Genomic DNA, 17,295 nt, shown 5'->3' on the forward strand with positions numbered 1-17,295 from the left:
TGGACAGCCTCCAATATTAGGAGTGGGAATAAAAAAAAAAATCCCATTCTTATCGTATCTTTTTTTGATAAGCATTCTTATCGGATCTTGTCAGTGTGTATGGCTCGATATAGTATAATAAGACCCATTATACACTGTTTACTTATCACTTGGTTACTACTTATAGTTAATAAGTACAAATACAAACATACAATTTTCTTTAATTTTATATGAAACCATACGATGTATTTTAATATTGTTATAATGTAGTTTATGTTTTTGTAGAACTTTGACTTAAAGTAGGCCACAGATAACTCGGAAAGGCATGTATTACTTATAGTTTTACTAATTTTAGATAGAAATTTCCATTGAATTCTTCTGTGGACTATAAAATTTTATAATATCTATGATTAATATATATATATATATATATATATTAATAGTCAAAACTTAGAGAAAATTTAATTAGATTTTAATTGGATTTTCAATTTTGTGCCAAGTAAATTATTGAGTGTAAAATCGAAGAGTCCAAATCCAATTAGATTCTAAATTGGATTTCAATTGGAGTCCAATTTTCCACCACGTGTCCATCTAAGTTTTTAATTTTTGTAGCAAGTAAATTATTGGGTGCAAAAACTGAAAAATCTAAAAATAATTAAATTTTAAATCACATAAATATTTATATAATAAGAAACCACTACATATTTTAGAAATGTATAGTTTAAAAAAAGTGTAAGCTAATACCTTATATAATTTGAACATTTTCTAAATAAAATACTAATTTGAACCGTATAAATTATAACTGTGATTATCTTTTATTATATTTGTGCATATGCATGAGACTATATTGACACTAGTCTATATAAAATCAAAAACATTTGACTTATAATTTATTTTATAAGGACATGATTTGCTCCACAGCCCAAATGGATGGTCAATGGCCCAATGAGCTCAAAACAATGAATTTGTTAGAGAGTGGGCTGGAAATTAAACTTTCAATGAGTTAGGAAGATAATGATCACAATATGTTAGTTATTATTAGAATAAATGAAATAAAACAGTTTTGAACAAGAAAAGTTCTCCTCGGTCAAGTTTGAGGAAGGCCTATTCTTATATATCTCTCTCAGACTTATACAAAAATTACAGTTCTTGGGTACATAATCATTTTTCTCTAGTTTAACTGATAGCTCTCTCTGTAATGGGGTTTCTCCCTTTTATACTCCATTCCCTTCTTTCATCTTAGCCCTCCACGTGTAGATCAGATTGCTAGTCTTGATACTTGTCCCATCAGCACCTTCCTGAAATCTTTGTGAGTAGCCGTAAGGCTGAAAGTTGCTGTTTAAGTATCACCTCCACATTAATGCGGCCAAGGGGTTAGATGCAGAGTATTCAATGCGATGGTAGCAACTTTCTTCCCCAAATATTTCTCAATTCTCTGTTGACTCATCTCTTTTTTATGCTTATCCTTCCAAGCACGATTGCCTGTTGCCCAGTACTTGATGGGTGATCGGCCTCCACCCTGCTGGCCGAGGAGGAATTGTTCCTCAGGTAACGTCCCTTGCTCATCATGACCTGATCTCTTCCTTGGCTTAATATCTATCTGCCTTCACTTGTACTAACATCCTCAGGTTATTTGACGTCCTCGAGCGCAGCTCACGGCCCAATACCTATATATGGGCCCTTCATCTCTACAGATCTCATAATATTTTTCTATATAAGATTTTTTTTAAGAACCTTATAAGCTTTTGAGAATCACAATTTTCACATTAATCTTTTAATATATATTAATTCAATTTAAATTCAATTTTATATATAAACCTTTAATTAGAATCTTGTCACAAATTTTCCTTAAATGATAAAATAGATAGTTCCATATACAAACACAATCATAATAAATAATTATAAACACTTACCCTAATTAAATATTTAATAAGACTGCATAAAAAATCATAATAAATAACTATTAATAATTATCAAATTTTATATTTCATATTTCATATACAAATATAATAAAAATAAATGACTGTTTATAATTATCATAATTATCAATTTTACATATGGTTATGCTATTCTATATATTTTTTAATTGATTTAAAATTTTATCATATATTTAATCTACCATTAGAATATTTCCATATTATAATTTTTTTTAAATTGTAAAATAGATAGTTACATATAAAAGAAAAAATAATAAATATATCCATTAATAATTTTTATAAATGATCAAATTTCATCTTTAGACAAAAAATAAAAGAGAAATAATCATTTTTTATTAAACTTTTCATTTGCACACGTTAGTAACTAGTATATATATAAAAGAGAAATAATCATTTTTTAAATTTCAATTTTTGCTCCGTTTATTTTCTGCGTCTTCTGGTGTTTGGTAGCATAAAAAAATCTTAATGAAAAACTATCTTTAGTCAATGAAAAATCTTATTAAAAATATGACTTATTTTTAAGAGGTTGTTTTTTGCTAAATTTCTTTTGGATAAGGATAACAATAGTATCTCACCATAAAATGTTTTCTAGCTCATTTTTAGGTCATTACCAAATATAAAAGAATAGGAAACATTTTTCTAAAAAATATTTTTTTGAAAATTAACTCAATTTCTATAAAATTTTAAGATTGAAACAAACAAAGCATGTACGCTTTGTTTGAATTCTATAAGGAAATGATTTCGCTAGCAAAACTTATGAATGATCTAAGGTAAATTAGATCATTTTCATAAGTTTTTCATATTAAAGATCAATCTTTAATATGTGGTAGCCACTTGCCATAGAATGACTCTTTGGCCAAAAATTACAGAGCAATAGAAATCTAAATTGAATTCTTAGAGGAACTCCCTCAGTTTCATAATATGTAATGAATATGATTAGCTTATAATCCTTGTAGGGTTAAATTAAGAACAATACCTACACTTTTGTAGTATTATATAGAAATATATGTACTTCAAATTGAGTCTTTTATATTTTCTAAGTTTAGATCAAGGTTTTCAGACCCAAACTGTTCATTGAATCGTAAAAAGGAGAGGTTTAAGGTTTTTGAGGTCGAACCGTAATGACGTCATAATTAATTTAATAATTAATTAAAACCTAAATATAGATATTAAATTTATAAAACTAGCAAAATTGACTAATATATCTATATATGTGAGGGAAATTTAATAATTTTCAAGCATATATTTAATAATTAAATAATAAAGTTAATAAAATAAAATAATAACCATGAAAACATTAAAATTTATGATTAATTTTTGAAGTAAAGTTGAATATCTTTGAAGGATTTTAATTATAATTTTGTTTTATTCTTTGTAAAAGATGGATAATTTAATTAAGTAGAATAAAATTGTGTTAAATTGTTTTTATTAAAAAAAAAAATTACTAAGGGGTTGGACTGCAGTTTTAGGGATTCAATCTCGGTTTTAGGGGTTCACGGAATTGCCATATATGCCCGGTTCACTGTGCTTAAAAAACCGAATTTCTATCCGGTTCCCGATTTTTACAGTTTGACCTCCTGGTCTGGTTCGGGTCTGAAAACCTTGGTTTAGATGCATGAACTTGCATGTAAAGATAATTAACACAATGCAAAATTATAAATGTGATATTGTGCACTTGGACTTAGATCAATGTTGGTTGAACTTATAGGCCATTTAGGCCACCGCCTAAGGCCCCCACTTGTAAGAGGTCCCCCAATAGTACTAATATATTATATAATGATGCGAAAAAAAGTAAGGCCCGCCCAAAAGATTTAAGACGCCCAAATTATTTAAGCCCTTAATTGAAAATTGAGAAGGAACAAGTTATTTCTAACCGTTTCTCACAAAGCAAAAAGGCTGAAAGGATGTGAAGTCTAATCAAATCACCAAATCTTTAGCTTTCTAAGTAAAAAAAAAAATCACCACATCCAAGTATCCTCTGGATCAAACCTTTGTACCACATTTCATTAAGAAAACCCATGTTTATTACTTAAAATGTACAGAAGGAGAGAAAGAGAGACACTAATTATCTCAATATACAAGTAACAAAATACAAAAAAAAAGATAACCAAAGGCAGAAAAAAGAAAGAATAGACAAGTAACAAAAGGCAGAAAAAAGAAAGAAGAAAAAAACACTCACTCTCTCCTTCTTGATTCTAAAAAAAAAAAAAAACTATTTTTAGTTGGCTTACTCATCAATTGGTGTTGGTAATAGACTTGGTATGTTCACAGATCTTCATTTCAAGTTTATTTTTTGTTTTCTCTTCAGTCTTCCTTTTGCCTCTTTGGTCTTCTTCATGGTTTGCTACTCAGTTTTTATTCTCTTTTTTTGCTTAACTTTTGTTGTACTCTTTAGTCTTTAGTCTTTTTTTATTTTACTCTTAAATTTTGATTTCTTTAGTATTCTCTAGAAGACTATGGAATGGATTTAAGAAATCAGATTTAATAGTATAGATGAATAGTGGGCTAGTCTTAATGGATCAAATTTAGTATTTTCTGAAAGACTATGAATTTATAATTAAATGTAATAAAAGACCTCACCTAGGGCCTCCAAAGTCGTTGAGCCGGTCCTGACTTAGATTACTCATCAAGAAAAAAGATGCTCAAGATAGTTCATGTTCATATCTGGTCAAGAAGCCCTCACAAAACAGTAAACACTCCCCTAATGATGAATGGTCACAGCTCACAACCCAATATCTTAGACTTTTCAAACCAGCTATGATTTTTTTTCCTTGAGTAAAAGACTTTATTAGACAAAGCTTCCCGCCGAATTTAGTTCCAATGGTTTGAGCATGGAAGGGCCCCGAATGTACCTAATATCGTAAGACTCTTCAAATCCAGACCAGTGAAGGGCAAGACTCAAAAAAGTTTTCCAAAGATTTGCATTATTGCATATTGGAGGACGTAAGGTAAGATTTCATTTCCTTCTATAAATTCCGATGCCTGTTGCCAAAAATCTTCCATAAAAGGCTGGAGTCATGGCTTCCTTACATAAAAAGCTATCCACAGTTTCCGGATTGTTGTGTTGGTTTCCTTTGTCTGTCCTATTTTGCTGCTTTCTCCGCATCTTCTTTTGTGGCTGCTGTTTCTATTAGAGATGAAGTAGCAGGAAAAGAATGGACGGAAGCAGAAGCGCTTCTTAAATGGAAAGCAAGTAGTTGAGTACTCCACTAATAAAAACTTGTCACATGTTCAATCTTCTTAATTAAATTCTAATTTTATGATTTACTAATTCTATTACCTAAAATAAGACGGTGGGTAACCAAGCATAGATTTGAAGACAAAGAGGTGGTCATGGATATAGGGTACCCAATAGCAAGAGGTCACAAAACTAATAAAGTTATAGATTTGAAAACAAAGGTGGCGGTGGATGGCTGTAACTAGCGGCGTTGATGACGCCGGTGATCTCTTGATAGTGCTGCTAGTGAAGGTCGGTGGTTGTGGTTGGGGGATGTGTTGGGTTTTATTTTTTTTTTATTTTAGTTAATAAAATAAGAAAAACATAAAATTATTAATTAATTAAGAAAGTTGGACATGTGACAAGTTTTTATTAGTGGAGCATAGAGTAAAATAGAAAAAGTGAGACAGGAGATTTGGACTCTAAGTTGAAAGCCAATCTCTCCTATTTTCTTGGGGTGGAGGAGGCCAACCATGCAATTGGGTTGGAACTTGCGATGAGCTGGGAAGTCTTACCCATCTAAACCTTTCGAATCTTGGTTTGAGAGGTACGCTTTAAGTTTCTCATCCTTTCCCAACCTCCTTACTATTGATCTATCACATAATTCGCTTTATGGAACTATTCCCCACTAGATTGGTAACATTTCCAAGCTCACCCATCTCAACTTGGCTTACAATAGTCTTCTTGGAACTATTACTTTAAGAGCATCATTATCAGATGTTGCAAATATGCCAAATGCCAAATATTTGGCACATTTGCAACACCAAACACAAAAAACACCTCCCATCAGACGTTGTATATGTGCCAAAATTATACCATTTATGTCCGTACCGTGGCAAATTTGCCACGGTACGAACACAAATGGTAAAACCAAAAACTAATATTTTATTAGACTTTTCTCTCTCCTCTAATTTCTTTATTTGATTTTTTTTTCTCTCTCTCTTCTCAGAATCTGTCTCTCTCTCCCAAGTTCCCAACCCGTGTTCTTCCTCTTCTTACAATCGGACATGAGCAAGAAGAAGGCGGCAGCGGCGGCCAAGAGAGGAGGAAAGGCAGCCGCAACTTCGTCGAAATCGGCGGCCGTGGCTGCAGCTTCGGATTCATCGATGGTGGTAGATGGGTTTGTGAATATTGGCTATCTATTTCGGATCCATGGTGGTGAATCTCTCTCTTGGGTTCATTGATGGTGGCACCTATAAAGAACAGGAGTAGAAACCTGAGCCGAAGAGGGCCGTCGTCGGGACCAGTCAGTCAAGTGTTGGACCCAAGAAGCAAGTGCGTGGAACAATGGAACAGAGCGTTTTTGCTAGCGCGGGGATGGTGGTAGATGGGTTCATCGATGGTGGTGCTTGACGGTGTGAGCTTGAAAGTGGGTTCACCAAGGCCGCCGTCGATCTCACCCTCTTCCTTCTCCTTTCTGTTCGCCTTTCACTCTGCCTCTCTCTGGTTGTGGGTTTTTTTTTTTTTTTTGGCTGCAATTTGGGTTGATCTGATATTGGTGAGTAATTGTGGTGGTTGGTTTGCAGTAGAGGTGTTATTGCGGCAGTGGATATTGGTGGCTGGTGGTTGTGCCGTAGATGTTGTTGATTTTGTTGATGATAACGGGGAGGAGATATAATATATTATTTTAATATGTAGTAAATATTATTTTAATGTATAGAATTGAATTATAAAACATTTGATAAATGAGATGTTGTAAAATAATGTGGTAAAATAATAAAGTAGGTCTTTAGTGTGGCAAAATGGCATTTTTTTTTTACACGTCTGTTGTGGATGCTCTAACCATTGGTAACTTTTCTAAACTCTTCTATCTTTGTTTTACCCGGCAATTATCAAGAATTCCACCTGAAATAGGACTACTTACAAACAGGACTGGCCTAAAATAGTTTGAGGCGTAAAGTGAAAATTTTATAGGGCATTTTTATATCTAAATATCACTTAAATAATATTTAGTTTTTTTATATTATATTTTTTTATTTGTTTCAAATCTATTTTTAATTCTTACTGATTAATGAGACTAATTCACCCAAAGTGAGCTAATGATATTTACTATGTAGGTTTTACAAACTGACGTGTCACCAATAAAAAAAAAGTTATTCAAAGCAATCATTTATTATATTGTTTGAGTGACACAAATTATATTCCTGCCATATTAGTTTGTAAGTTTGTTGTCATAAAATTTGTATTAGTTTTAGCATTTTTCATTCACTTAATGGTGAATTGGTGATTGTGTTGTATTTCTATTAATTTATAATTTTTTTGTGTGTGGACAAGATGCTAAAATTAGTACAAATTTTACTATATAGAACTTACAAATTGATGTGATATTTCAATAAAAGAATAAATGAGTATTGAATTATTTTTTGTGATCAATGGCATATCAATTTATAAGGCATATATATATGATAAAAATAGATGTGCAAATAACTCACTCTTTTTTTAATTAGAAAAAAATATATATATTTACTGCCCTCATTTAATTTGGGGCCTTTCTATGTTAGGCAGCCTTAGGCCATGGCCCAAATGGCCTAGGCCTAGGGCCGGCCCTGCGGACAAGTCTTCAAAGTCTTCCTTTTTTCTTTTTTTTTGGTAATCTTCTAAATGTTTCCATCCCTTAGGAAATAGGATCATTGAGGGCTCTAGTTTAGAGTTTCCCTTGATTTAGATGAAAATAATCTCTCAGGTCCCATCTCTGCTTCCATAGGAAATATGTCCAACTTGGCCGAACCATTGCTCTACGAAAACAAACTTTCTGGATCAATTCCAACCATTATTGGACAGATGGCCAACTTGTCTAGGCTCGTTCTTACTGAAAACAAACCTTCTGGATCGATTCCAATGACTATTGGAAACTTGACCAAACTAACCTATTTAAGTTTGATGATGAACAAACTAAATGGCTCCCTCCCAGAGGAATTAGGATTGCTTAAACATCTCAGTACTGTTTAGTTAGCATCTAATAGTCTGTGTGGTGCAATCCCTTCTTCCATAGGAATGATGGCTAGCTTGTCTATGCTTGATCTATCTGACAACCAACTTTCGGGATCAATTTCAACCTCTATTGGAAATTTAACCAAGCTCACCGTTACTGAATTAATCTTGTTAATGAACAAACTAACCAGTTCCCTTCCACTTGAAATAAACAATCTTACCAATTTCATAAGTCAGCAACTAGGCTATAACAATTTTATTGGCCATCTACCTCAACATATATGCCAAGCTGGATCACTTGAATATATGGGAGCCATAAATAACCATTTTATAGGTCCTATCCCAAGAAGCTTGAAAAACTGCACTAGCTTAGTCAGAGTTAGGTTTGATGGAAACCAACTAACAGGAAATATAACTGAAGACTTTAGATTTTATCCAAACTTGAACTATATTGATCTGAGTGACAATAACTTGTATGGTGAACTGTCATAAATTGGGGAAAGTGGCATAAGTTTACAAGCCTAAAAGTCTCCAACAGCAAGATCTTCGGAAATATACCGCCTAAGCTATTATGTGATGTATGAAAATCCTTGACGTATTATGTGATGCATGAAAATCCTTGACTCAAAGATGCACGATCAAAATCCCACCCTAGATCTAAATTATGTGAATGAATTAATCAAACTAAACAAAAAATATTTTTGGCTTTTCATATTTTATATGATGCAGAAGAAATTAAAACATGTTTAATTTCCAAAAATGTATGAGCATACGATAAGATGCATGAAATCCAAAATCTACATGAATAAATAAAAACCCTATATTTGCATGATAGGATTTAAATCACTTACATCCTCTCTTACTTCTAAACTTATTTTATGGGCCACATTTAAATTAAATAAGTTTGTGTGCGTTCTATTGTTAATTTAATTTTATGTAAATCTATATATCCTTATACTTGTAAAGAATAAGGGTACTGATGAGCGATTCTATATTGTTAAGTGAAATTACAAATTTACAATATATAGCAACTTTAATGAATTGGATTTTATTGTTCTATACTTCAAAGTTTATTTTATTGACACATATTATAATTTATTATCGTAGATATTTTTTTTTTTTTATTGATGTTTATGGTTTGGATTTATTTTAAGGATTAAAAGTTTTTAAAAAAATTACAAATCAATTGACATGGTGAATTATATAAAAATACTAGATTTTTCCCCAAAATCATCTAAGAATTTTATTAACAAAACTATTACTTTTGTGGAAGAAGTTTTTCTAAATTAAACTTCACAAAACCCTAGCTACCTAAATTCAAACTATGTCACAAAAAAATTAAGGGGATTAATCATATTTTCAATTGAAAAAGGAAGTGTTAGCAAAATTTGAATACAAAAACTTAATTAGTAAGATTTCATCTAAAAAATAAGCAGAATGAATTTTATAAAATAGAAAATTATAAAATATTATTTAATTGATATCTAAATTTATTAAAAATACCTTACTTAAGTACATTGACTTAGAGAAGCTCTCTCCTTGGTTGGACATGCATGAATATGATGTGATAATTAATCATGCCTTCAACGTTTTCCAGCCATAGCACAACACATGGCATAAAAAAAATGTACTTTTCTTAGAATTTTCTGCAAATCTGCGCAGAAAGTAAACATTTTCTGGAATATTAACTACTTAAAAAAAATTAAATTAAAATTATTATAGCTCAAAAACGTATTAAAATTATTATACATTTGGATACTAGTTCTCCTGGAATATAGTGATTTCTTGCTCCCATATTTTATATAAATGATGGATTTTAGTATGAGCTTAGTTAGTAGAACCTACAATTCATGTGAGGGAATAGTACCATATCGTTGTATTTTAGAAATATTGAATAATTAATCCATTTAATTATACTTGCCTAGAAGTCTTTTTTTTTTTAAATAAAGAAAATGCTAAAACGATTACAAATTTTAATACAAAAACGTACAAACTTATGCCAAAAAAATGAATGTAGTAATTGGTGTCACTTGAACAATTAATAAATAAATATTTGTAGAGAAATTTTATGGATAGAACAAAATATCACAATATGTTCACAACAATCGTGTTTTGAGTTATTGTGGGCCTAGGTATAAATTTTTTTTTTAATTTTCTTTTGACTTTTGGTAGACTAACACCTTAAATTGTTGTAAATATGTTATAAGATTTTCACAACAAGCTTGTTTGAGATGTGACCATAGAAGAAGGGTAAAATTTAAGTACAGTATCTTATATGTAATACATTATGTTTCCCAATTAAAGTCAAACATCTAATTGCATTGACTAATATAATAAAATAGTGTTATTTTTTTTCTAAAGACAAGTAAATTCAATGTCACTAGGCATTTAAAATTCAATGTCACTAGACACCTAAATTTTATCCATACAAGAACCCATATGTGATTTACCTTTACCAGTTTATTTGGGAGAGAAAATACGAGGGATCTGGAATGAATTTTTAAAAAAAAATATTCTTTTGATTCATTTTTAAAATGCTTATACCACAATTTTTATTTTAAAAAATGAAAAAGGGGACATAATAGTAATATTATTGTACAATAATTAATTTTCATTTAGTTCCATTCAACTACTAAATAATGTTACCTAGAAGGAGAAAAGAAAAAAAAACTCCTAAATAATGTTACTTTCCATTCCTTTCAAATATTTAAATAAGAGAGAGATAACTATTTAATTCCTTTATATTATTTTCTATTCAATCCATTCTATTAATTTCCATTACAAACTCCTAAATATAATGTATGTGATTGGTGATACATCAATTTATAAGATTTTTTTTTTTTAATTTTAGAATCAAGATAAATATCAATTACTTTTTTTGAAAACAAAAAGATAGAAATCAATTTATAAGATTTAAGTAGTGAAATGTATAACATCCTTAACATCACTCTTCATTTAATCAACATACCTTCTCTCTCTCTCTCATTTTTTTTTTTTTAATAGGAATCAACATACCTTGAACATAAGCAATTTTTTTTTTGTAGGTTCCAGTTTGCTCAACTGGTAAAATCTCTGATGGTTGTATAAGAGATCTGAGATTCAATCCCCTCGTACACCAAAAACTGATTGGTGTACGAGGTTGGTACTCTCTCAAAAAATGGGCGCCATAGGTTAGAACTCTCTGAAAAAAAAAAAAAATAAACATAAGCAATTTTTTAAGTTGGTGGATAATGAACTATAATACCTAACAAGATTTGAACCGGTATTTTCAATCGCCCAATATAAAATTGTGAAGGAGAAAATGCCATTTACCCTACTTTGCTTTTTGTTTGACGGAAAGTGGGAGGATGGAAGTCCATATTTAAAGTGAGAGTAGATTGAGTTTTTTGACCGGCCTTGACTCAAGAAAGAAGACTGGGCGGATCTATAGCCACGTTTTTAAGAAATGCGGCTATAGACTTAACCTATAGCTGCTTTTTTAAAACGCGACAATGAGTTAAGTCTATAGCCACGTTTGTAAGTAGTTTTAGCCACGTTTTTAAAACGCAGCTATAGGTTAAATCTATAGCCATGGTCATAAACGTGGCTATAGGTCTAGCCATATATATATATATATTTTTTAAGGCGGACCTATAGCCACGTTTTAAAAACGTGACTATAAGTCCAACAAAATATATAGATTTTTAAAGGAGGACCTATAGCCACGTTTTATAAACGTGGCTATAGGTCCAGCCAAATATATATATACTTATTTAAAGGAGGACCTATAGCCACGTTTTTAAACCTATAGCCATCTGGGTTTTTAAAAACGTGGCTATAGGAAAAAAAACCCAGATGGGTTTCTTTCAGCGTAAACAAAAATGGAATATGCCATAGAATATTCTATGGCATATTCCAAAATGTTCCATAAAATTAAAAAAAAAAAAAAAAAAAAAAAACTAAACTAGCTGAATGACCGACTTCAGCGTAAACAAAAAAATGGAATATGCCATAGAATATTCTATGGCATATTCCAAAATGTTACCAAAAAAAAAAAAAAAACTACTAAGTTGACTGACCGACTTCAGCGTAAAAAAAAAATAGAATATGCCATAGAATATTCCTAAAATATTCTATGGCATATAGTAAGCTGTCCCAAAAAAAAAAAAAAAAAGTCCGAAGATTTCAAATTAAGAAATCTTAGACACTCCCTCTCGTCAAAAGAAAAAATGGCAATTCTCTCAGTCATTCAAAAAAAAGCTCTCTCATTCCAAAATCTTACAACTCTCTCAATCTCTCTCTCATATGTGCATGTTGTCATCGATCTATGTTGCTGGAGATCCAAAAAGTGCTGACCCACACTGTTAATCCCTTTTTCCAACTGATACTGTATGAATGGGTTTGTGAAAATATGAGGTTTTGTTCATTGTTCTTTGAGTTTTGTTCATTTTTGTTTCCTTTAACTTTGTCTCTCTTTGTAGTAGATTTGAAGGTTAAGTCTCTCTTTGGTATAGACTTGAAAATTTTAAATCAATGAAGCTAAAGTGCCTCAAAAAATTACCTCTGTTTGCTTTATTTTTCTCTAACCCATGGCCAAAAATTATTTTCTTTTGTTTGATTGTGCTTTGATTAATTTTGGGTTTGAGCATATGGACTCTTTTTGGACCTGTTTCTGTTATAGGGATTTTTGTATTTTTGAGCTTGTACTTTTGTTGAAGGAGATGTTCTGTTTGTGTTCTTGCACTGTTTTCTTGTATTTTAGAGCATGTTGTGTTTGTATTGTGGGCATGTTGTGTTTGATTAATTTTGAAATTTTCTGGGTTTTTGTCTGAATTTGAATTTGCTGGGTACGTATTGTGGTTTTGAATTTCTTAATTTAATTAAAATTAAAATTTTAAATTTTGAAAGCATTAATTTTAAAAATTTTAATTTTAATTTTTTTTTTTTAATTTTGATTACCGAAAATTAATTTTTGGTAATCAAAATTTAAAAAAAAAATATATATATATATATATATATAAGGGTCTATAGCCGCGTTTTTTAAATGCAGCTATAGGTTGAGGATTTATAGCCACGTTTAAAAAATGTGGCTAGAGTATGTGCTATAGCCACGTTTATAAAAACGTGGCCATTGGGCCGGTCCTATAGCCGCGTTTAAAAAAATGTGGCCATAGACCCCTCAGCCCTATAGTTACGGATTTGAGGCCACAGTTGAAAACGCGGCCTAAAAAAACGCAGCTATAGGCCAAATCGGGCTATAGCCACTTTTTTCTAAGCTATAGCCGCGTTTTTAAAACACGGCTATAGAACGTTTTTTTTGTAGTAACTGTTTTACCTCTAATGATTAATTAAAAATTAAAAGTCTAGTAAGTTTATCTCAAACAAAAAAAATCTTTAAGTTTCGTATTCCTATTTACCTTTTCTTTTCTCTTATTAGCTTGTTTCTGCACCTTAACAACGCAAAAAAAAAAAAAAAAAAAAAAAAATCTCATTTTTCGATAATTTGATAGACTATATATAGTTGAATTTTTTTTTTTTTACAAATAATTTGATATAATTTAAATTACATAAATGGTTGATTAATTTATTTGAGATAATAATACACTGAATTATGAGCTTGAATTTTTAAATGAATATTATAAAAAGTATTAATGAATAAACTAAAAATTTATTAATTTGAATTTGTGTATCTATTATAATAATAAATATAAAAAAAAATTATTTCTCCTAAAACAATTATTTTATTTCCTCACATTATTTTTTTGTATTTTTCTAAAAAATAATAATAATATTTTTTTTACCATCTATTTATTATTATTTTTTTAATTTTTCCAACTAAACACTTGCAATGATGATTGTATAAGAGATATGGTATTCAATCTCTGCCTATACCAAAAATTAATTGGAGTCTTGGTTTGATGATAAAGAACTATCATTAGGAGCGGACGTCATAGGTTGAAACTCTTTAAAAAAAAAAAAACCTTAATTTAAGACCATGGCAAAATACTATTTGAGTCCTTACATTTTGGGATCTCAATAAATTTACTCCCTACTTTTTAGTAACAGTAAATATAGTCCTTACATTTTACTAATTTAGTAACAGTCAATTTAGTCCTTATTTTTTTCAACTTGCAGTCAATTTTATCTTTACTGTTAACTCATTAATAGAAAATACATACATGGCTAATGGAAGCTAACATAGCTAATAAAGTAAGAATATAAATTTTCAATTACTATTTTAAAAAGCCACATCAGCTTAATAACAAATCCACATCAGAAAATTAAAAAGAAAAAAATGAATAAAAAAATTAAGTTAACTTGCAATTTTTTTTTTCTTTTAGTTTTTTTGGTTGCCAAACACATTTAAAACCATTGTTCTCTTCCTACACCAATGATCTAGCACCACCACCTTGTCTTGGTAACCAAACAGTTGCTTAAGTGAATGGTATTGGCAAATTAAAGAGAAATTCACAAGAAGGTCGGGGACCAAATCTGGATATAAGCCATTAACAACAACGAAGATGTCATTTTCTTTTCTTTCATTTTCTAGCAAACCAAACACAACAATAAATGTAGATCTTCAAAATTTTGCTGAGAAAACTACAAAATCTATACATAGTTGATGGTACCCTAGCCATGGGCCACCGTTGTCGAACCAACCCCTTTTTTTTTCGCAGATCTACAAAAATTTTGAATCTCCCAAACTCAAAACACAAAATGGAAAAATATAATTTACACACATAAATAGAATCCCAAAGAAAAATATCTGGAAAGAAACAGTAAATATTTAATGGTAGTGGTGGATTTGATGTGCTTGAGGAGAAGCTTATGCAGATAAGACCGAGCTGCTAAAATTATGCTTGAGATCGACGCCGATTTACTCTTGAGGTTCATCATTGCCAAATTGTGATCTCAGGGACTCGAGCTGTCATTGCAAATCTCCACTTTTTTATCTCTCCGTTTACCTCCTACATTTCCTTCGTGATATCAAACATGATAACAAATGACAAAGTTACAAATTCCAAAGTAAATTATAAAGTCACCTGATCTCTAAATAGTTCTAGAGATGAATAGATGTAAAGGTACAAAATACAAATTCTAAAGTAGATCTAAAGGGATCCAATTTCTTCGGTTCTAGAGTGTTTCATTTTTCTTTTTAAATCATTTTATTTTTCCTTTTAGAATTGAGAAATTAAATTTTTTGTCTTCAAATTTTTTAATTCAAATGCGAAAATGCTGACATGGCTTTTTTAAATAGTAGTTGATTTTTTTTATTAGCCACGTCAGCTCAAGTGTGCTAATTATACAATCCGTTAGTTATATTGTCATTTTTTGCTAACGAGTTAATGGTAGGGACCGAATTGACTGCAAATTAAAAATAATGAAGACTAAATTGACTAATGACTACTACCAAAATATAGAGACAAAAATTTACTATAATCCCAAAATGTAGGGACTAAAATAATGTTTTTCCCTAAAACAACGGAAGCATTTAGCTCAACAATTTCCACTGTAATTCTCTTTGTGCCTTGTATATCTACCCATGTCTTGTGTACAAACAATACATACTTTATATTCAATAACTTTTAGAAAAAATTTAACTACAAAATTGGTTATAACTTAAGGTTACAACCTTACTCAATGTGTGCGTTTGGATACTGCTTATTTTGCTGAAAACTAAAAAAAAAAAAAATTGTTTACTATTCATTAATGAATTTACTGTTCATTGGTTTGATTGCACTGTTCATGTCCCAAAAACAGTGCAATAGGCGCTGGACTTGAAAAAAAAAAGGCCCCCAGACGTACTCTCCAAACGCAATCGCAAACTAAACGAAGCTAATATCTTTTTATTGGAAGTAAATTTTGACAAATCCACCATTAGATTACATCTTTTTCTTATAACCTTCATACTTGCAAAATTTTTAGAAAATTAAAAATAAATAACTAATCATCAATAAATTGTTTAAATTGCAAGTTTTTGTAGTTTAAAATTATGCATAAAATATAAACTTATAGATCATATAGTAAATAATATTCGATTGACACAAAATTTGACATGTGTATTAAGAAAGTAAAGAACATGCAATTCAACAGTTAGATTTTCAAAATATGTAATAACTTTTATTTATTGAGTAAAGTTGTAGTCTGAGGCTACAATTAATTTTGTAGTTAAATTTTGTCCATAACTTTTTTCTCTTTCTCCTTTATTTTCTTGCTATTAAAGCCACCATTTGGTAATGTTGTCCTTGTAACGTTTAAGTGCTGTGGAAATATATGTAGGTAAAAAAATATTGTGAAAATACATGTGTTGTTTAAATAACGAAAACTGTTATTTAAACAACACAACCAAACACTCACTAAGAATCTTTTTAGTGTTTTTCTCTACCTAAGCAACACAACAAATGCTCTTTAAAAACATCCCCGCACGTCCTTATTGGATGGTCCTAGCCCTTCACACACCACTACCAATATTTTTTTTGTCCTAAATGATCGCCAAACTCAGTTTTACATCATCAAATAGGCCTGTCTATCTAAACAACACCACAATTCGAGGGTTCATGCACTCTCATCTGCTACCACAACTTTTTGCAAGTCAAATCATGTGCCTTAACGCGCCATTGGCACGTTACATTTGCTCACAAGCACAACCAATATTAGGACTATAAAAACTTATACAACTTAACGAATTGTGACAAAATTTATGTAAATTTTTGCGATCTTAGCATTTTTCCACATGAATTGCAGCACTGGCCACTCACCTTTACGCACTCACATACACCAACATTGATTTTCTCGTGTCATTACTTGATAAGGCTAGTCGTCTTTAAGCGCTCCCATTCCCATACAACCAACCAACATTGATTGTCACATGTCGTTACTTGAGAACGCCACATTAGCCTGATTACCACGTTAATTAGCAGCCACATCAACACAAAACCTTTTACAATGCCTAGTTCATAGTAGTGCCATATCATTGCCACGTCAACTAACACGACATCTGTCATGTCAAGACCTTGGCTGTTCATGCCACGTCATCTCCACTATGCTCAGGGGTGAGGGAGGACTCAGCTTTGTACCCGTGGCCTAAACTGACCCAATTCCATAACTTGATCTCACAATTCCAATATGTAGCCTACCATAATAGATATGTATCCCTCATCAACCCAAGATCTTGTGGCTAACAATTTGAGCTCACAATCCAGATTTCCTCTCTGCCATATCTAACCACATCCACTAAAAAAGGGGGAAAAG

The sequence above is a fragment of the Castanea sativa genome, chromosome 10 (genome assembly GCF_040712315.1).
Source record: "Castanea sativa cultivar Marrone di Chiusa Pesio chromosome 10, ASM4071231v1".
Classification (NCBI taxonomy): domain Eukaryota; kingdom Viridiplantae; phylum Streptophyta; class Magnoliopsida; order Fagales; family Fagaceae; genus Castanea; species Castanea sativa.